The sequence below is a fragment of the Ambystoma mexicanum genome, chromosome 13 (genome assembly GCF_040938575.1).
Source record: "Ambystoma mexicanum isolate Mex_15411 chromosome 13, UKY_AmexF1_1, whole genome shotgun sequence".
In the NCBI taxonomy this organism is placed as follows: Eukaryota; Metazoa; Chordata; class Amphibia; order Caudata; family Ambystomatidae; genus Ambystoma; species Ambystoma mexicanum.
In genome coordinates, this window is record NC_090938.1 from 107282892 (window position 1) to 107306002 (window position 23111).

The window sequence follows — 23111 nt, forward strand, 5'->3', positions numbered from 1 at the left end:
TATTGATGCACATGGGCATTTTTGTGTATTTTTCATTTTTATTAGTATGTTTACTTCTGTTGTGGGCACACATTCAGTTAGTGTGCTTTGATGCCTTGGCAATGTGCCATGGCCAACATGCACATGCCACTTGCCATTGCATTCACTTGTCAAATGTGTATGGGCTGGGATGGATAAAGTATTGAGGGGTGTTTCAGCAAATGCTCCAGTCCTGTATGGCTCTCCGGTGCTTCCAGTTTGTTCTTGTTTGTGGCTGACATATTGGTGTTACACTTTATTTAGCTGGCAGACCACAGAGGTTCAGGTAAGCTGCAGACATGCATTGCACTGGTATTGTGGAAGACTGTCAGGGGGCTGCCGGGGGGGGAGGGGGTCCAGTCTGGATTGGGATGCCTGGGGGAGTGTCCAGTCTGAGGGGGTGTCCATTCTGGAGTGTGATGCCTGGGGCGGGGGTGTCCAATCTGGAGGGGGTGTCCAGTCTGGAGTGGGATGCCTAGGGGGGTATCCAGTATGGAGTGAGATGCCTGGGGAAGGTGTCCAGTCTGGAAGGGGCTGCCTGGCGGGGGGATGTCCAGCCTAGAGGCGGTGTCCTGTCTGCAGTGGGATGTCTGGTGCAATGTCTAGTCTAGAGGGCGTGTCCAGTCTGTAGGGGACTGCCTCGGGGAGGTGTCCAGTCTGGAGGGGGTGTCCAGTCTTGAGTGGGATACCTGGGGGGAGCCAGTCTGGAGTGGGATGCCTGGGGGGGGTGTCCCGTCTGGAGAGGGATGCCGGGGGGGGGGTCAAGTCTGGAGGGCGTGTCGAGTCTGGAGTGGGATGCCTGAAGGGGTGTCCAGTCTGAAGGGGGCTGCCTGGTGGGGTGTCCATTCTGGATGCAGTGTCCAGTCTGGAGTGGGATGCTTGGGGTGGGGTATCCAGTCTGGAGGGGGTGTCCAGTCTGGAGTGGGATGCCTGGGAAGGTGTCCAGTCTGGAGGGGGCTGCCTGGCAGGGGGATGTCCAGTCTGGAGGCGGTGTCCAGTCTGTAGGAGACTGCCTGGGGGAGGTGTCTAGTCTGGAGGGGGTGTCCAGTCTTGAGTGGGATACCTGGGGGAGGAGCCAGTCTGGAGTGGGATGCCTGGGGGGGGTGTCCAGTCTGGAGAGGGATGCCGGGGGGGTCAAGTCTGGAGGGCATGTCCAGTCTGGAGAGGGATGCCTGAAGGAGTGTCCAGTCTGAAGGGAGCTGCCTGGTGGGGTGTCCATTCTGGATGCAGTGTCCAGTCTGGAGGGGGTGTCCAGTTTGGAGTGGGATGTCTGGTGGGGTGTCCAGTCTGGAGGGGGTGTCTAGTCTGGAGTGGGATGCCTGAAGAGGTGTTCAGTCTGGAGGGGGATTCCTAGGCCGGTATCCAGTATGGAGTGGGATGCCTGGGGGAGGTGTCCAGCGTGGAAGGGTGTCCATTCTGGAGAGAGCTGCCTGTGGGGGTGGGGGGGATGTCCAGTCTGGAGGCGGTGTCCAGTCTGGAATGGGATGTCTGGCGGGGTACCCTGTCTGGAGGGGGTGTCTAGTCTGGAGTGGGATGCCTGTGTGGGTGTCCAGTCTGTAGGGGGCTGCCTGGGGGAGGTGTCCAGTCTGGAGGTGGTGTCCAGTCTTGAGTGAGATACCTGGGGGGGTCTAGTCTGGGGTGCGGCCTGGGCTTGCGAGTTGAGGTACATGATTTCTCTGGGGTGCAGCCTGGCCTTGCAAAGGAGGGCACGTGTTTTCTCTGGGGTGCGGCCTGGGCTTGCGAGGGAGGGTACACATTTCTCTGGGGTGCAGCCTGGGCTTGCGAGCTGAGGCGCGCAATTTCGCTGGGATGCAGCCTGGCCTTGCGAGGGAGAGCATGTGTTTTCTATGGGGTGCAACCGGGGCTTGCGAGAGGGCACACATCTTCTCTGGGTTGCAGCCTGGGCTTGTGAGTTGAGGCATGTGATTTTGGTGGGCTGCAGCCTGGCCTTGTGAGGGAGGGCACACGTTTTCTCTGGGATGCAGCCTGGGCTTGTGAGGTGAGGTGCGCGATTTTGCTCGGGTACAGCCTGTGGTTGTGAGGTGAGACCAACAATTTCGCTGGGGTGCAGCCTGGGCTTGCAAGGTGAGGCGCATCTTCGGCGCAGAGACTTGCCCTGTGTTAGTCCTTTTGCTTGCTTTTTGCTCTGCTTGGGGGCGTGTTGTGGGCATTCCTCGCGCAGCTTGTTTTTAGTTACGCAATAGCTAGTAATGTGTCTTTAAATACATGAATATGTGTGGCGCATAATATTTTTTCTGAGCCACGGCTCACACAGGGCCATTTTCGGCGTGCGGACCTTGCGCCATTTCTCCAGGCCATTTCATGAATCAGGCCCTTAGTATTCTCTTGTATTTTAGTTTTGTCAAGTATATTAAAGTGACTGACCTGGCAACAGAGCACATTTGCTCTATCTAGAGAGGGGGGAGGAGGTTTTGGTATTTGAGAAGGGGTTGGATGTGTTAAGGCGGTGGAATACCACGTTCTCTGAGAATATTCGTCCCCAATCCCATAGGGGTTCGCTCCCCATGTGATCTTCCCTCGGTGTACCACCCCCAGTGGGACTATTGTGCTTTGGGCGCACCGCCCTGGTCCCATGGGAAAGGTCTCCGCATAGAGGAGAAAGGACGATATCCTCAGATTCGTCACACTTATAACACTGGGCAAGGCCCCTGAACATCCCAGAAGGCAAAACATTTTCACAAATTTTTGATGTGGAGTGTTGGAACTCGCTTTTGCCGACATTCTGTAAGCCATCGGTGGCACTGGATGCATTACATTGCCTCCACTTCCTCCCCAACATAGCACCTCCTGTTTGAAGCACCGGTCCAGCTCTGGCATTGTCAACGTGCCCCGTTATCACTGCTGCTCCGTCGGCATTGGTACAGACTGAGGAAAAGCTACAAGTGAGCTGTTGACATGGACAACGGTGCAGTTGCTACTTTCTTAGCAAGACGCTTGTACGTTCCTTTCCCATCTTGGCTGTTACTTTCTATCATTCCTGAAATCTATGTATGTGTTTCCTAATTGCTCTTTCTTTACATGTTGTTATTTCCTTTCAAGACCGGATTCCCACGTCTCTGAGGAGACTGAAAAGCTTGCCCTTTCCCGAGCCCGAGCCTGAGCTTCTGACTTACTGTCCATGCCTGACACAGGTAGGATCATCTTCTGCTCTAGCCGGTCACATAGCGGGTGTCCCCCGACCTCTCAAGGTCTCTCTCTTACCTCTCTCTCATTCACTTTGCCTTCTCGTTTGCTACAGTGTTGCAAAACAAAATCTCTGACGCTTCCAGTCATTGAGGCAGCAGTGGCTCTGATTACAATTCTTTGCCGACAGATGAACAAAGAACAACAGCACATTTGATACACCAAACAATGATGACCTAACATCCGGACCAACCGGGTTTTCTTCCGCAGAGGGTTTCCCTGAGAACCGTGCCGACCTGGTTATTACATTCAGGGCGATAAGGGTCTCAGGGCAATTCATCACATTCTGCTCACGGTCGCTACTTCTGACAGGTCAGTCATTTTATTTGCACGTCTTGTCATAACAGATAGCAACGCCTGCCTGTTTATTTTTAAAAGGTAGTTTTGATCCTACCTCCATAATGGACCAACAGATGCAGCAACTGGTTGCAGCAGTGCACAACCTAACATTAGAAATGCAGACACTTAAACAAGAAAACGTGCTACTGAGACAACAGGCAGCACGCACTCCAGGGCTAGGGGAGCTACCTCCAGGTCCTTTGCCAGTGGGTAAATATGACGGGAACCTGCAAAAGTTGAAGGACTTTTTGTACCAATTTACGGTTCAATTCCCATTTAAGGCGTATTATTTTCCTTCCGACCGAGACCAAGTCGGACATTTCATTTCCCACTTGACCAGAGCTGCTTTGGCCTGGGCCACGCCGCTTGTAACTACCAATAATCCCACCTTAAATTCCTATCCAGCTTTCTCAAATAATCTCCGGGTCATGCTTGGTCGACAGGAAATAGTGGTTTCCACTCAGGAACAGTAGGGTTCCATGGATTTACTCACATACATCACGTGTTTCAAACAGACGGCAGCCGACACGGCGTGGCCTGATGATGCTTTAATTATGATATTTAGAAGAGGACTCCATGAAGACCTTAAAGACGAAATATCTCAGGTACCCGGAAGTCTTGGAATAGAGCATGTATGTGGTTTTGTGTATCCATGGGAGATGTCTGTCTTGAGTTGACAAAGCTATGCATAAAATAACACTGCCCTTTAAGGGTTTTTATTATAACTTTTGAGGTGTGGGAAAAGTGCCGAGAAAAGTGGTGATAATTCTGTCACTGCCACTTTTCCCGCACTGCAAAAGAATAAGTTTGCCAGTGGGGGTCACTGATTTACCTACACCAAGAGCTGGAGGTAAATCAGGCCCCCACTGGCAAAAAACAGCCAGTATGGCAATCCCCTCCATGGTGTCCTAGGACTCCATGGAATGGGGAACGACCGATGTTACCAGTACCTAGAATATCCCAGTAATACCGGGATATCAGACGCCGGTAAGGGTAGGTCAGTTTACCTGTATCCCGCTGGAATTACCAGCGGGATACTAACTATGTCATGTGAGGATCATTAGCTGAATGGGCCTATTCTACTCTTAGAATAGTATGTCACACCCTTTTGTAACATGGAAGGCAATGTTGCTGCTTAATTAAATAACTTAAGGGACACCACCGGGCACCACCCTTTTGCATTGTTATTGGCTTAGTGATCCAAACTGCGTGTCAGATGCAGCATCCTTTGACTCTTTTTTTTCTCATAAGCGGATATTCATGGATAGGTAAACACTCTGTGGGCCTCCTGCGGTGCAGTATTCTAGGGTCACACACCCACTTCCTTGAGTGACAGTTTAGTGCTTCTTCACTTTCATAGGGTGTTTCATTGAGTGAATCCTCATTTTAGAGTGTGATATGATTCATTCCTGGAGAAGAGACAGTTTTGCAGCAAATCCCCTACCATGGTAGGTACAACATATTTATGGAAATCACTCGCATTGAAAACTACCAATGTGGGATATATTAATCATCTCAACCCTTTTCTTTGGCTAATTTCTATACTGGCGGGTGGCTTTTTAACCAATTGTTGTAGCCATGAGTTGGTTAGATCTTGGATATTGAAATGATGGAGCAAAAATCCTGACTTGTTGTCAACAGTGAAGGTTTTAATGTTATAATACAGATGAAACCAAAAACCTAGCAGTGGGCTAGGTACAGGTGAGAGAGGAGCCAACGCGCGTTTCGACCGTAGTCTTTATCAAGGCAGAACGGTGATAACTGGTCCTGAATAGGGTTGTAGCGCCTGGTGATCGCCTCCCAAATCTTCTGGGTGGTGGCCTGGTTAGCCAATCTGATGCGGGCAATTGGTGCTGCGGTGTTCCGCTGAACGGAACACTGCAGCAGTTATCACCGTTCTGCCTTGATAAAGGTTTTCGCAATGCCAGGCCAAGGGTCTTTCTCCTCCTGGCCGTTAACAGATATTTCACAAAGTCATGAGAAATCTTTCATCCTCTTTCAACAATGTTCATCAAGAGTAAAGGTGTCAGGATTAGTCAGGCGAGTACAAAGGCAGCGAATATGGCAAGGGAAATGTGCACTAAATCACACAGTGAATAGCTTTGAATTAAACTACGTGCACACAGGAACAACGACTCATGTATGCTAGAACCCAGGAGTGCAAATAGAGTGTGACAACAAAACCAATATATGAAAAGGGATGTGGGGTAAACACCTGACCGCGAGGAAAGTCGGCAAGCGCCTTACCCCCAATTGCTGTTACAGGTACTGACAGCGCTAAACCCACGTGGAGGGCAAGCAATGACAGGATCTGTGAACTAACACTCTTGATGGTATTAAATAAGGGAACTAAAGAACTGTACTCACGAGGACGAGATAAAACTCTTGAATGTCAGCTAGCCCACGAATCCTGTTAATGAAACTGGGACCCAGAAAGGCTAGAACAGCAATGGGAGGAAAACTAAATACCTAAATTGGAATAGTGATTACAAATTAGTGAGGAAAACATAAGCATTCACACAGGAGCTAGCTACAACCGCACACCACACCTAATAATCAAATGGGAAATAAATGCAGAAGTGCAATGGAAAACATGGAATGGATCCCAATAGAAAGTAAGGATCAGGAGCAGGGAAAAACGAAATAACCAATGCAAACTTCTCCCGACCCCTCCAAGGAAAAGACAGGAAGCTAATCTAAGAGGAAGGCCAAGGCATACGGGTTTACAGCAGCAAAGGACAGAGTCAAAGAAATATAGAACACAGACAAACTGGGCTGCATCTAAAAGGGGAAAGCACTGAGAAATGCTGCCTGTAAACAGAGGAAGACAAAAAGGGAATCAAGGGAGCAGAAATCAATTAGCGCATGAATCCGAGATTCAGGGCAGAGGAACAAGAAAACAGGAACTAGGAACTAGGTACAAAGGCAAGGAACAAGGGACTAGTCACAACAGGAACACTGCAAACGATGACCAGCGCTGGACTGAAGTAAGACTGAGGCTTTTAAAGCTGCTTAACGAGCACACGCCTCAGGTGTGCTGATTGCTGCACCTGCAGCCACAGCTGTTACCTATCCTCCACCCAACCTTGTCCTGCAAGGGTGGAGGTGGAGCAGTGGGCCAGGCATTCTGGGAAGCATAGTCATTTGGTTAAAGAAGCATGCTGGCTGCCAAAAACCTGGAATGGATCTGGAAGGGAAGTAGCTTGGAAAATAGGGATTTAGCGCTCCCAATTCATCACAGCACTGTAGCATAAGGTTCGGAGGAAAGGTCCAGTAGGGAATAAACCCCAAATCATGCCCCCAAGTGGTGGGAACGGGAGCGAAGGGAGCGAGTCGTGACAGTATACCCCCTCCTACGGCCGTCTTCGGGTGCCCGCCACCCGCACGAGACATCTTCTTTCCATGATGGGAGTGCTTTTTCTTTGGAGGTGGCACTGATGGAAATGGTGGCCTGTGGGCAAAGGCAGATGGACTTCCATGATAGGAGTGCTTTGTCTTTGGAGGTGGTACTGATGGAAACGGTGGCTTCTGGTGAGGAAGAGACTCATGGTTCGAAGAAAGGCATGAAGGACTTGCAGGACCTGAAGCAGAGTTGGAAGGTCCAGGAAGCTCAGTCACTGGGAGTGGACCCTTATAAGTCTTTGAGGAGGGAGGCAGTCTTGTGCAACATGCCTTAGATAATGGTAGAAGCCCTGTTAGCCTTTCTGTCGAGAGTGGACATGCGGGAGGTGAGGAAATTGCTGGCTTCAGGAAAGGTTTATGTTCAGCCATTAGAGAAGGTGGCGGCTGAGGTAGAGGTTCAGATTTTCTTCTGTCATCCATCTGGGAAAAGGCTTGTGGTTGAAAGTGACTAAGGTTTGACTGCACATGTTCTACGCCTTGGAGACCTGAAAGTCCAATGGGTTGTACAAGGCTGGTACTCCTGGTGACAGTCGTGTAACCACCTTGTTGCACGTGGGATACAACAGCAGGGACGTTTGGCATACTGATAGGAGTGATAGACGCAGTACTTGGTATTTCAGGCACACTCGCAGAAGGAGCAATAACAGGCACATTTTGAACTGCAGCAGTCATTCCCTTCCTTTGGCTACTAGCACCCAACTGGTGCTTCTTGGCGGAATTCTGTTGCACAAGTCCTGTAGGTAATACGCCGGTCTGCACCACCCCCTGTGCACACCCAGGTGAGTGGTTCTGACTCACCACTTGGTCCAGCTTGATGACTCTGAAGCGGGAGCTGGCAAAAGTCTCAAACTCTGATGCTGCATTTTTAGGAGGCTCTGATGCTAAAGTGACGCAGTTGGGAGAATCGTCTTGTGGAAAAGGCAGGCATTCTGGTGCTACTCCTGAAGCAAAAGAAAGGCAAGCTAGACGTTCATCGACAGTAAATGGTTGGGATTCAGGAGGAATCGCTGGAGCAGAAGAAAATACAGCAGGATCTGATGGTGTAGACAGGTATACCTCTGATATTGGCAGCGAGGCTAAGCAGGATACAGGTGTCTCATGAACTGAAGGCAAATACTCAGTATACTCCGGGACTGAAGACATGCACTTTTGATGGACTACCGGAGGCTCTAAAGCTGAAGGATGATCTGCAGGATGAGTCACTGTAGCTGAAGACAGGCAGGCCAGGGGAAACCTTGAGGCTGAAGGCATGCAAGCTGAAGCAATCTCGGTTGCTGGATACAAACATGTCCAGGTCTTTGGGACTGGCTCTTGAGTAAATGGCAGACATGGCAGCGGTTCATTGGTTGAAGACACGTGTGCCAAAGATGACTGCAGGGCTGTGGATTGGTTCATAGAAGAGTCATTGGTTGTAGGAGGACAGACAGAAGTCTCAGAAGTTGACAGACACATTGGTGGCTCAGGAATGGAGGGCACCTTTAGGGCAGTAGACTCCTTGGCACCAGTAACCAAAGACTGAGCTGTACCCTTGCAGTCCCTTTCTTTAGTGGGTGACACAGAGTCTCTTTCTTTGTAGAAGTCTAAATCAACCAGTGGAATCACCATAGTAAAGTCTCTGTTAATCAGGATTTCGTCAATTGTCCATTCCTCTGTTTAAGCTTCTGAAAGAGGCAGATTAACAATCAACAGTTCAGGAATCGCCTGCCGGTTTTCTGGTTCTGTATGCTGTGGAATGAGTCCATCAGAACATGAAATCTGTACTGTCTCTGACTGTTCGTATTGATCAGAATTGGCAGAAGGAAGAGTGAACCCAGAGGTAACATCGTTTTCCACATCAGCTTTAACATCTACTTCAGTCTCAGCAGCTGTATCAAGAGCAGGGCCTAAGCCTACTGTAGTGACTGAATCTGTGTATGCCACCATTGTGGATTGTGTTTGGAAATCAGAAGCTTGTATGTGTGCTAGCTCAGAATTATGACAAACTGCTACACAGGAAATTTTAGGTAAAGTAGTGGCTTGTAAATCTTCAGCTGACTGCAATCCCTGACAAACAGCAGAACAATTGTTAGAAACTGTGCCCAGATTAAGCGCTGAGCTAGAAGAAAGACTTTCACTCCCAATAGATCTAACATATTGACAAATATCATAGTTTACCAAAGTCTCTGCACTCAGGGGCTGAACAGTGTTCACTTCATCAACATCAACGGATAAAGTCTGAGGTGTATTCAGTAAAGAGTGCAAGGTTTTATTCTCCTCTTGTAAAGAAATGAATTCTTGTCTTAACTCCTCAAGCTTAGCTCTTAGCATGCCCTGCATTAACTGTACATCACTATCAGTAGGCACAGGGGGAGGCATAGTGGCATCAGGGCTGGATCCTGCACTAGCAATCTGGATGTGCACTGATTGTGCATTGTCCTCTACTGCTTTCAGGTTCTGAGATTTATACTTTCTCTTACCAACTTGGTCTGTGTTTCCCTTAAGCAAACTATTGACATTAGACCTCTTGGCATTAGGGACTACAGTATGTACTTGTGCAAAGGATTATGCTTTAGACTGAGTGTAGAAAACAGAAGTTATGCAAGGAACCCCTCCATTTTTTATGTTTGTACCATGAAACTGTTCTATCTGAGGTGAAGCACAACTGGAATCATGGGGTTCAACAACAGAGGTACTCTTGTATAATAAGTCTAACAGTGTGTTGTTTTCTGCGGCTAAGGCTTGCGCTGACATAGAATCTGGATCAAAACAAAAGACAGAACTAGGATCAGGCAATGTAGGATGTGCCATCCTATGGGAAAAATACTTTGCACGTAAATGCCCATTTGTGACAAGGAGTTCATTTAAGTCAGGACTAGTGATTTGATTGTCACAGGTAAATGTAGGGGAAGCTTTCTGTACAAACTTGTTAGAGGCCTTGCTGCCTTTCTTTCTTAAACTTGCCATATTCAATGGGAATTTTGGGCTGGTCATTCTGTCAGGATTAGTCAGGCGAGTACAAAGGCAGCGAATATGGCAAGGGAAATGTGCACTAAATCACACAGTGAATAGCTTTGAATTAAACTACGTGCACACAGGAACAACGACTCATGTATGCTAGAACCCAGGAGTGCAAATAGAGTGTGACAACAAAACCAATATATGAAAAGGGATGTGGGGTAAGCACCTGACCGCGAGGAAAGTCGGCAAGCGCCTTACCCCCAATTGCTGTTACAGGTACTGACAGCGCTAAACCCACGTGGGGGCAGGCAATGACAGGATCTGTGAACTAACACTCTTGATGGTATTAAATAAGGGAACTAAAGAACTGTACTCACGAGGACGAGATAAACCTCTTGAATGTCAGCTAGCCCACGAGTCCTGTTAATGAAACTGGGACCCAGAAAGGCTAGAACAGCAATGGGAGGAAAACTAAATACCTAAGTTGGAATAGTGATTACAAATTAGTGAGGAAAACATAAGCATTCACACAGGAGCTAGCTACAACCGCACACCACACCTAATAATCAAATGGGAAATAAATGCAGAAGTGCAATGGAAAACATGGAATGGATCCCAATAGAAAGTAAGGATCAGGAGCAGGGAAAAACGAAATAACCAATGCAAACTTTTCCCGACCCCTCCAAGGAAAAGACAGGAAGCTAATCTAAGAGGAAGGCTAAGGCATACAGGTTTACAGCAGCAAAGGACAGAGTCAAAGAAATATAGAACACAGACAAACTGGGCTGCATCTAAAAGGGAAAAGCACTGAGAAATGCTGCCTGTAAACAGAGGAAGACAAAAAGGGAATCAAGGGAGCAGAAATCAATTAGCGCATGAATCCGAGATTCAGGGCAGAGGAACAAGAAAACAGGAACTAGGAACTAGGTACAAAGGCAAGGAACAAGGGACTAGTCACAACAGGAACACTGCAAACGATGACCAGCGCTGGACTGAAGTAAGACTGAGGCTTTTAAAGCTGCTTAACGAGCACACGCCTCAGGTGTGCTGATTGCTGCACCTGCAGCCACAGCTGTTACCTATCCTCCACCCAACCTTGTCCTGCAAGGGTGTAGGTGGAGCAGTGGGCCAGGCATTCTGGGAAGCATAGTCATTTGGTTAAAGAAACATGCTGGCTGCCAAAAACCTGGAATGGATCCGGAAGGGAAGTAGCTTGGAAAATAGGGATTTAGCGCTCCCAATTCATCACAGCACTGTAGCATAAGGTTCGGAGGAAAGGTCCAGTAGGGAATAAACCCCAAATCATGCCCCCAAGTGGTGGGAACGGGAGCGAAGGGAGCGAGTCGTGACAAAAGGGTATGTCTCCCTTCCTCTGGACTTGCTCAAAGCTCCTCAGGATGCAAAGAGAATGGCTCCCTTCTTTTGGTTGTTTCAACAGTGTTCATAAAACCAAGGGATTTGGATCCCTTCACCTGACCTTTCTCAAGTTCTTCAGAAAGCCAAGAGAATGACTGCCTTCTCCTGGCTGGTTCAACAAGGTTCAGAAGACCAACGGGGTTGTCTCCCTTCCCTTGGCCTTTCTTATGTTCTTTAGGATGCTAAGAGAATAACTTCCTTTTCTAGGTGGGTTCAACAGTGTTCATAAGACCAAGAAGTTTGTCTCCCTTCTCCTGGTCTTTCTGAAGCTCTTCAGAATCCCAAGAGAATAACTTCCTTCTCTCGGCTAGTTCATAAATGTTTATAAGAACAAGAGGTATGTCTCTCTTGCCATGGCCCTTCTCATGTTCTTCAGGATGCCAATGGAATAAGTTCCTTTTCTTGGCATTTCATCAATGTTCATAAAACCAAGGGGTATGTCTCTCTTCGCCAGGCCTTTCTCAAAGTGCTCTTCAGGATCTCCAGTGTTCAACATGTTCACAGACTACCTGGTTTCCTACCTTACCAGGTACTGTGACTGTGATGATGATCCCAGAGGCAGTTCGTCATTGGCTGTGGGTCCTAGACCCTTCTCAGTTCCTTGTGCTCCTCAGGAGTTACACCCGGCTCACTATCCTGCCAGGCATTTCTTCTTGATGGGTCCCAGGCCCATCTTATTAGTTTCTTTCTTCGTCTCGGGTCCCAGACTCCTTTTGGTATTGAAAGGAAGCGCCCCCAATTTCAGCACGATCCTCCCCGCAATGAGAGACAATAAGGGACTCTCCCGTAGTGGGAATAAGACCAGGACAGAGTGCGGGTGAGCGTAAGTGGGAGTTTATCCAAAGAATAGGGCATGCAAAGAACTCTGCAACCTCCGAGAGCGCTCTGTCTGACAATAGCAAAGACAGGCGTATTTCTAATACAAAAAACGTCATCAGAACCTACACACTATAGGGGGCACAAGTTAATTGGGATTGGGTGGCGTCGACTAACTATAGGTGTTGCTGCAGCGTGGTTGGTCTTGGCGTGAGGACGTCACTGGTCAGCCTCGTGGGTTGGGTTGGGCCTGGCAGGCCAGCTTGAGGTCATCCGAGCGGTGTTGGTATGCTGGGGCAGCCTGTGACAAAGATGAATACCTTTCCTGACTCGTTTGCCCTAGGCCATGCACACTGCAGTTATTCAAGAAACGACATCTAAGTTCATCAATAAATCGCTCAGCAGTTTGTCTTATAAAATAAACGCAACACATGAGGAATGCACCTCGTGAGAGGTCCGGTGGTTGTCGGTTGGGGTGAGATTTACCTGTGTCCTATTGACCGGTATTTTAGGTCGAGGGGCTGGGCTCTGGGGCCTGAGCCGAATGATACATGTCTGTCTGCCGCGTTAGAAGTTATTATATAAATGGGTCTCTGTGTCTTGTCCCAGTGATGGGGGTCGTCATGATTCTTGGGGTGGTCTAGGGGGGGGTTGTGGGATTTACGAGAGGGTGCTGGTAGATCAGTAGATTCAAACGTGGGTTTATTACCGTGCTGTAAATAACACAGGTGGCGGGCTGTGGCCTTGGGTGCGGTACCGGGGCCTCTGACTCTCTGAAGCGGCTCCAGCTTGGTTGGGGGAGGTGAGGGAGCGCGGCACATGCCTTAGCTTCTTTATCTGGCAGGCTTGGTAGGGTGGGAGGGAGAATGGCCTTGCATATATTCACAAAGGTTTTTTCCTCGTGCGTTGCTAACTTTTGAATGCAGAACTTTTATAATGTTCCGCCTTATTTTGATGTTATTTAAACACACATATATATTTCAATTTCGTTACACATTTCTTTAATACAGTCGGTCCGAGTACCTTTTCATTACCTAACATTATATTTACTACATGGTGTGATTATTTTATGTACATTAGACGTTACACGAGGTAGTTCTAGGTTATGGCCTACAGAGATTGATGCTCGCTGCTTTAGGTGATTAAGAGAGCATATATGAGTTCAGGTTTCTACATAAAATTGTAAGAACACTTATACAGATAAAGGCTATATATTTGGTCGACATCTTTCTCGGTGGTTATAGCAGCACTAGTCCAGACCTGGGGTGGTATCATGTAACGTTACATCTTTATGGTTTATTCACAGTTTACAGGATCTGTTTAAACAGAGGTAGTTCGTTAATACCAATACTTGAATTATTTTCTACTTTCTTCAGATAGTGATGCTTCAGCTTTTTTCCCGTCACCCCGGCCTCGCGGACCAGGTCGTGCGGGGTGCAATATTACATTGTGAACGATAAAATGTTACAGTGTTAGCATCTCGGGTTAGCTCATACCCGGCTTTTCTCATGGGAACGCGCTCGCAGCGGATCTACCAGGGCTACTGCGGCGGCAGAGATGCATGAAAGGCCCTCCAAAGGTGGGGGCCTCGTTACAGTGTACTGAACTCACGCCATGTTTGCTAGACAAGATGGCTTCTAGGCCTAACTGAATTTTGGTATATGCAAGGAACGGATACGTGTGGGCAATGTCGTCGGCGGGTGAACCCTCCTCCACCTGGGCCCGGGTGGCATGAGGGGACGGCCACCGAGTCATGGTCCTCACCTGGGGAGAAGGCTGCAGGTGAGGAGGGCCTCGCGGCCAGTCCTCCCCTACATTTCCCCCCTTTCGTTACTAAAGTAACGAATTCTTTAGCTCTTCTAATCTTCTACATTCTTGCTCCTCTATCACTGCGTCATCCCATGCAGGTGTTCCTTTTCTAGGCATCCAGGCTCTGCATACCCCCCTCAAGCTCTCACCTCTTCTAGCATACTCATCTGGTGTACATGTTAAATATATACAGTCACCAGTTTCTTCCAAGTCTACCCAGACCTCCTCATACCATTCCAGTTCCACGTCTCGTGGTTCTTTGATAGTGGTGTGCCATAGTTTATCTACTATGTACTTATCACGGTACATAGGCACTAACTGGTACCTGGGAGTGTTATCTGTTCCTGTCTGTACATGTACTTCTTGTGTCGCCTTGATTGTACCACCAGAGTTGCCCATTGTCACCATCATCATTGCACCATTAGGGACTGCGTTAGCACAACATCGGAGGCCCACCTGGCACAGGCAGAACACCACGAGGAGGACCACCACAACTGGTATCAAGAACTTCATTGCCATTCCAAGCCATGAGGGAACCCAGGAGAAGATATTGTCGAACCATGAGCTATCTTTAGCCCCACCTTCCATCTTCATCTTCTCTCCCAGGTTATGTACTGCTTCAATGACGTGGGACAGGGACCCATTTTCTGCGTCTTCAGAAGGTACGAACGTGCAGCACGCACTTCCTATTTTTCGGCAAACACCTCCATCGATCGCTGTTAACAGGTCCAGAACATACCTGTTCTGCATGGTCATTAGTCGCAGAGCTCGTAGTTCCACCTTTATTATGTTGAACCCTTCTTCAGTGTCATTGGCCAGCTGAATCAGTTCCCACCGTGTGATCTGGAGCCATTTTGCATTTGCTCTTGCTTGGACACTTGAAACTAGTGAGGCAAAAAATGTTTCCACGGAGCTGAACAGGCGATACCTGTCTGGGATCTGTGCCAATAAATCGGATGATGCTTGTGATATGTAGTTCGATGCTCGCTTGTTCCGTGATAGCTCCTCTTCTTTCCCTCCGGAGGACAGGACATAGAGGTGCGCTTTTGCAGTGGGAGAAGTCACATCCTGGTTCACGTTTCCTTGCGTCCTTTTATTTTCGTTGACGTGACTTTCTGGAATCACCATTAGGGCCGAATGCAAAGTGGCCATTGAGCAGCTGCCACTCCATGCCTGGGGAAGGTGCAAGTAAGCCTGATTCCCGCATACCCAGTATGTGTCCATTAGTGCTGCTGTTCCTTTTTTCATGTCTGGGATGGTGAGAGTTTTGTTACAGTTTTTATTCGTTCCCATTGCCACTTTTCCTTCTCCCTTGAAACATAGTTCGTTTTGTATTTCACTTTGTAGCTTGAAGGGTTTCTCCATCGCTGTTACCCATGTTAGTTTAGAGATGTGTTCTTTCCATATTGGTAAGCACGTTTTTTCCATCCACCGCAGCTTGTCTGGTTGGACACCTTTCAGTGCTTCCGCTTTGCACAGTACTTCTTCATCTTTCCATTTGTTTTCGGAAAACAGCGTCCCTTGTATTGCAAAGAAAGGTTCTTTAAGACAGACCACTCCAGACGCTTTTGAATAGCACGTTTTGTTGTCCTGTATCATTTTGAAAGAGACATCGTGTGCTTGGAAGGTGTTCTTTATTCTACACAGCGTGAGATGAAGGAGACATTGGGCATCCACAATGGGCAATTCTCTTGGCAACAACACTTTGGGTGTGCCTGATGCATGGGGGATGAGCGAACAGACATAACAGCTTTCATTGGTTGTCTGTTTAGCTGTTGTACTCATATCTGCATACCATTTATTTGCTTGGTGGGGGTGTCGTGGGTCTTCCATCTTGTCTAATCCTAACCCATAATACTCATCATACCCCCTCCTACTTGTCTCTCTTCTTCGCCTACTTTTCTCCCCGCTCCTATACCTTTTAGTTTCGATAGGTGAAATAATAGGCCCCCCTCTCTCATTCCCACCCCCCTTTTCCAATTCCTCATATAGGAACTTGTGTTCTGTCATCGTAATTACTTTTCCATTTTCCTCAATAAACAACAAATCGCTGTTTTGTATCGGGGCGGGAAGGGTAGTGGGGCTGTTATATATTTCAGGTAGGGACATTGTGTCATTTTCCATATCTTTATTTCTTGATTGTGACAGGGCAGCAGTGGGTGGTGCAGTATAGTAACCCCATACAAAGTGTGATCCATCCCAGACCAAAAAATCACCTTCTCTAATATTCATACTTGTAATTGAATTCGTGCCAGGGGCAAGGGTGGTGTTACTCCCCCCTCCCCCCTCGTTCATCTCGATAGAGATGAACGCTATGAACCAATATGTCACCAGGCAAAATATTGAGATGAAGAACACAATAACACACATTGATAAACCACATTCGTATGAATATGTCAATCTATCTACTAACATTTCTCTAAATCTAACAAATCTATTAGTTGCAGGCTGCCCATTCGATGCCATAGTAAATCCTGTTTGAAACATGAAAGTGCATTAAGTACAAGCATGTAAACATTTCTAACGTTGTGACATTGTTTCGACAAAGTATGGGAGTGGGTGAGGGAGGGGGTGTGTCCACAGACAAGGTAACTTTACAATCATTACTATCCGTTCATTATTTCATATATAAAAAGGAAAGTCGAGAGAAAAAAACTTCTCCAAAACCAAAAAAAAAACCCACAAAAACCTTCAAAAGTTGTAAAAAATTATATATATATATATATACATATTTATTTCAGTACACTTGTCGTGCGCCAGTCGCGTTCAATGTTCATCACTTAATGCACACAAAATTCCCATCATTCATTCTGCACAACTTCATTGTCCGCAGTTGCCTGTGCCTCGTCCTGCACCTCACCTTCCACGGCGCTATAGGCTCTGCGTACGTCTGTCAAATGCACCCAGTATCGTAGGCCCTTCACCTTTACTGCTGTGGGTGTGCAAAACACTACCTCATAAGGGCCATGGAAACGTGGCGCATTCCACCTTCGCACAAAACTTCTGACATATATAAGGTCACCAGGCATTAGTTGTAATGGTTTTTCAGGCAGTGTCTCTGTTTCTGTTGTGTTCCCCTCCTCTCTTGTAGAGGGGGGGGCTAGTTGCTTCGCAATTACGCGCGCTGCCCGTGTCAGTTTTTTCAAGTACTCTGTGAACTCCTCTCCCAATATCGCTGCACTTCTGTGTGCATCAGAACGTTCACGGAGAGGCGAATGCGCTGTGTGCATTCTCCTTCCCGTGACGATCTCATGCGGGGACAAATGGTGGTCTTTACTTGGCTGATTTCGTAACTCAAACAGGGCCAAAGGCAGGCAGTACATCCAGGTCTTTTTAAGGGAAAAACACAGTTTTGACAATCTGCTTTTTAACAGACCGTTCATCTTTTCCACTACGCCATTACTTTGAGGATGATAAATCGAACATAATTTGTGCTTTATTCCCAATAGCGTAGTCACTTCCTTGAATAGTTCATTAACAAAATGCGTGCCGTTGTCTGAGCGAATAACTTCGCAAATCCCCCAGCGCGGGAATACTTCCCGCACTAGGAACTTCGCGGCGCCCTTCGCATCAGGGCGCGCACAGGGGCCTGCCTCCACCCACCTCGAAAATGGACATACAACCACAATCATGTAGCGAGCCCCGTTACATCTTTCTCCCATGTCTACATAATCAATGTGGAGCTCTCTGAATGGGCCATTTGGTTTTGGTATCGTTCCTCTCAGTGTGCGCAATGTCATACCTGAGTTGTAAATCTGACATGTCGTGCATTCTAAAGCCAGCCTTGTGATGTGTTCATGGAGGCAAGGTGCAAACCAATCTTCTTGTATGTCCGCCATTATGTGTTGCTTTGCGTTATGTGCGGGAAAGTGTAGTTGTTGAAATGCTATTTCTAACAATGTAACTGGCATTACCGCTTTTCCTGAACTTTTTTGTCGCCACAATAAATCAGTCGGCGATTTGCTGCATCCCCTCTTAGTCCACAGCAATTTTTCTTCTGCACTAGCTCCCTCTTGCAGCTCTATTATTTCCTGTGTGGGCATCATGTTGTATCCTGTGGGGACCTCTTGGCTTGCTGTGTGGTGCAACATGTACTCTCCTACTTCACCTTTCTGTAAATACGAAGCTTCTTTGGCAGCGGCGTCTGCTGCCGCGTTCCCCAAAGATATAAAATCTGTATTTGTGGTGTGGGCTTGGCATTTTACGATGGCCACTGCCGTGGGGTCTTGCAGGGCCTCAATCAGTTCTTTCAATAATTCTGCATGCTGAACCGGTGTTCCATCTGCTCGTCGAAACCCTCTCCGCCCCCACCGTGCCAACCCGCCGTGTACTGTTGTTGTCATGTATGCTGAGTCTGTATATATTGTCACTGCGCACCCCTTGGCGGCATGCAATGCTTCTATTAGCGCTATTAGTTCTGCTGCTTGGGCTGAATAGTGTGATGGGAGGCGGTGTTGCACTAGTGTCTCGTATTCATCTTCCTCTAATCGTACAACTGCCATACCCACATGTTTCTCTCCTGTCTCCATGTCTATTGATGCTGACCCGTCCACGAAATACACCTCTCCCTCGTTCAGGGCATTCTCAAAAATCACTTGATCCTGACCTTCGTCACCTGTGTACGTAGCGCAGTTGTGGTTCTGCATGTCCTCTACGGTGCACGCCTCTGTGATGAATGTGGCCGGGTTCACTGTTTTACATCTTACTATGTGGATGTTTGCGCTGGACAGTATTATTTCATATGCTGTGGCGCGCTGTGTCGTCAATGTGCTCTTTGATCGCTCTAATATTGCAAAGAGTGAGTGTTCCACAAACAGTGTCACAGGACAGCCCATCACTATCGTGGCACTTTTCTCAATCGCGAACGCGGCTGCAGCTAGGGATTGCTCGCACGCGAAATGACCTTGCATTACTGCGTCTAGGGTGCCACTATAGTAAGCCAGTGGTTTGTGCCCTAACGATGTCTTTTGTGTCAGTACTGCTGTCATCAGTGTTCCTTTGCAGTGTGAAAATAAGAAGAATTCGCGCCCATAATCTGGATTTGCCAGTACTGGAGCGCTTGATATCAGCTCTTTTAGTGAGTTAAATGCTGTGTTCATCTCTTCTGTCCATTCTATGTGTTTGTTTTCCTGCTGTGCTTCTTTTAGTGCCTGTAACAAGGGCCTTGTGTACGCTGCATAATCCAATATCCATGCTCGGCAATAGTTGCACATACCCAGAAATTTCTGCATCTCTTTTACTGTTTTGGGCTCCCCAACTGTTCTAATCGCCTGTGCCCTGTCTGGTATGATCCGCTTGCCATCCTTTGATATCAGCTGTCCCAAGTATAGGACCTCTGTCAGACAGTATTGTAACTTCCCCTTGTCCACCTTGTACCCTTTATTGGCCAATAATGTCAGGAGTGTTATTGAGTCCTTTCTACACTCCTCCTCAGTTTGTGCACAAACCAATAAATCATCAACGTACTGAATCACTGTGCTTTCTACAGACAAATTCCCCAGATCTTCATGTAGTACCCTGTTGAATATGCTTGGGCTCTCGCAATATCCTTGTGGTAGTCTGCAGTGTTCGAACCTCCTCCCCCCTAGTGTAAACGCTGTTAAGTACCTGCTCTCTTCTGCTAAGGGAATCGAGAAAAATGCATTTTTCAAGTCAATAACTGTGAAGTGGGATGCCGTTTTCGGAATGTTGCACAGTATTGTCGCCGGGTTCGGGACTAAAGGGAACTCCTTCTGAATCACATCATTGAGTGGGCGTAAATCTTGTATCATCCTCCATGAACCTCCCTTCGCCTTTTTAATCGGGTAAATGCATGTGTTGCATGGGGAGTTTGAGGGCACTATTATTCCTTGTGCTAGCAGTGCATCTAGTGTCTCTCTGATCCCTTCTTCTGCTTCGCGTGACAATGGATATTGTTTTACCCGGGGTAGAATTGCTCCCTGTTTCAGTTTTATTACCACAGGCTGAACCCCATGTAATAACCCCACATCATGGGGGCCATTTGTCCATATGTTAGTGGGTACTAACCTCATGTCGTCATCAAAAAATGCATGTGGTGCTCCTACTACTGCCATTAATTCAACTTGAGTTTTTCTGGCTGTAACTACAATGTCGCACGGCATTGCTAGTTCCATCACTATTTCGCCATCTGTCTCAGTGTCAGAAAATAGCTCCTCGTCCGAGAGCTCCCTCAGTGGGATATTTGCATTTGTACACAGTACTGTCCGCCACTCACATCCTTCCATGTCAACGCCAATCACACATATTCTGTTTGCTGACACGTGTACTGCGTGTAAATCCAATGATAGCACTGACCCGGGAGCAGTGTCGGGGCTTGCTATGGGGCGGAAAAGGAATTCGGCTGGAATCCTCCAATCCATCCTTTTTAGTTCTGGTACTATGAGAGCCAATGTTCTCATGCCCTCAACAAACATCTCCTTGTTTCTTGGTAACCCTCTGATCTCTTGCATGATTGAGTGGCCGTGTATTACTGCTAATATGCGGAGGGGGCATATGCCTGGCGTCGAACATACGATACCGCTCCCTGTGAATGATATTGTCATGTTTAGTTTGCTTAAGAGATCTCTCCCCAGCAAATTAATGGGAGAGTGTTCATAGTACAGTAAGGGTGCTTTCACTGTTTTACCCCCCACTGTCACATCCAATGCCTCTGTGTAAGGAACTTCAATTACAGCCCCAGAGAACCCCTGCGTCTCTAACGTTCTATTAGATAACGGGAACCGGCCCTCTCTAATGCATGATTTCTCCGCTCCCGAATCCACCATGAATATGAACTGCTTGTCTCCTATCTGCGCTCCTATCAATGGTTCCTCTGATGCATTGTGGGTTGTAGATAGTACTGGACACGCAAGTGCTCTCTGTGGGCTGTCCTATGCGGGGTGTCTCATTGCCCCCCCTTGATCAAAAATGTTCCCCGAAACTACTGACACCCCGCTGTAAGGTGCGGGGGCAGGCGCTCCATTAGCTACTGTGGCGAAAGTGTTACCTGGCGTGTATTGCATATTGTCATTATTCTGTGGGTGGTTTTGTGTTCTGTACTGATGTCCGTGTAGTTGTGCGTTACTTCTTTGTCCTACATTTTCTGGTTGCTGGTATTGTCCCATGGGGAGGCCGTAGGGGCTTCCTGGGTGGGGGTGACCGTACTGCTCTGTCTCCTGGAACCCGTTGTTTTGTCTGCTCCTGCACTCTCTTGAGTAGTGCCCCCATCTCCCACAATTCCAGCAGCTCCCCTGTGGACCTCTGGGACCCTGCCACCCATTTCCTCCCATTCCTCCATACCCTTGTCCTCCTCTTCGGCCCCTGTACCCACCTCTTCCCCCTCTTGGGGCCCACTCTTGCCACGTTGGACCTCCGTTCTGCTCCTGCTCAGTCCACTGTCGTTGTCCTTGTCCTGTCCAATTTGCTGCTATTCTTCCTTGTATTGCTATTTGCCCCTCCTCTCCTTCGTCTCCCTCCCTCATGAGTGGGAGCCCTGCTACCGCTGCTGCAACCTTCACCAGTTTTGATTGTACTAACTTTGCCTCGTCTGCCAACCTTTTCTGTGCTACTTCCCTCTCTCTCTCTTTGATCCTTTTGCAATGGTGCACTATTATACTTTGGATCTCTGGCCACCCCTTTGCCTCAACGCCCGCTATTTTATCGAGTGCCTTCTGCACCTCTTTTGGGAGCCCTCTCTTAATGATAAAATAAAATAGAGATGTGGATTGATGCCAGGGCGTGCCCGTTTCCGCTCTCCACATCTCCTGCACCCGGAGAATGTAATCCATAGCATCCTCCCCGTCATTCATTGTACATTGCATTACTGACTGTAAATCAGGGGTATCTGGGAATGTCTCCCGCAGTGCGTCCCACACCCTTGCTCGTACTGTATTAAAGGAAGCCCCATCATGGCGATCACAGTCTAACGTCACGGCCGGGAAACCAGCCTTAGCCCATACTCTGTCCGCTTGATCTCCTACTGCGGTTACTAGTAGGCTTTTCACATCGCCTACTGCCAACGGTATGCCGGCGGTATGTTTCTCAAATGCATATATCCACTTGCTCGCCCCTCCTGACAGCTGGGGCAATAATTTCATTAAATTAGCCTTATCCATCTGAGCCCATGGTATATAGTTTGGTCTCCCCCCCCCTCTGTGTATCAATGGAAGTTGTAACTTCCCTTTTGCAGTTGCACCCTCCCTTTCCTTAGTCGCTGCTGACTCCAATGACGCCATCTTCCCCACCCTATTTCTTAGTCGTCCCATCCATTCGTCGTCTATAGTCCCTAGCGAACATGCACCGTCCACTTCCTCGCTTTCCCCTCCTACTGCCATACTCAACCTATCACTCTCATCCAACCCTCCTCTGACATCACATAACAAGTCCTCTCTGATCCCTCTCTCTCGTGATACATCACCAATGCTCCCTTCCACTGCTCCTACCTCTATTATTCGTGTCGGCTCTTCCTCAATTCTGAACAGTATTTCCCCCTTTTTCCATCCTTCCTCAATTTGTCTACTTTCGCTCGACGCTCTAGACGTGCGTCCCGATTGTGTAGGGGCGCACGCTGTGCGCTCACATATGTCTTTTATTCTTGAGAGTTCATCCCTTGCCACAGTAAGCCTCAACTCTAAGTCACTCGTTAGCTTCTCTATATCCACCCTCTGTGTGCTTCCCTGGGCGCGCTCTCTGGTGCTTTCGTATGGCGGGGGGGCTGTTGGTCTTTGTGGTGTACCAGTTGTGGGGGGAGGCACATAAGTAGGGTCGCTATATCCTGCTGCGGGGGCTGGTTTAGGTAATATCGGGTACAAACTAATCACCTCCGCAGGTTGTTCTGTACTTAGCTGTTCCTTTTCCTCTCTTGGAATCATCAGTGGATTATCTGTGGTGGAAGGTAGATCAATATTTGGTGCCGGAGCTTTGGGTGGGGGTACTTCCTCAAACAATCTCCAGAGGTCTAATATCTCCTTCCTATTTTGCCATTGTTTCCCCTTATACTTGAGGCTAATGCATGCTCGTACCATATCAAGAACGCTTTTGTCAAAAGACCCTCCCTCGGGCCAAATCTGGGGCAGACCCTCCCCTTTCAATTCTGTTACCCATTGATCGTGATATTTATTTATTCGTTCAGCGTATCCCGGTAAGCTCTTACAAATATGTGACAAGGGAGT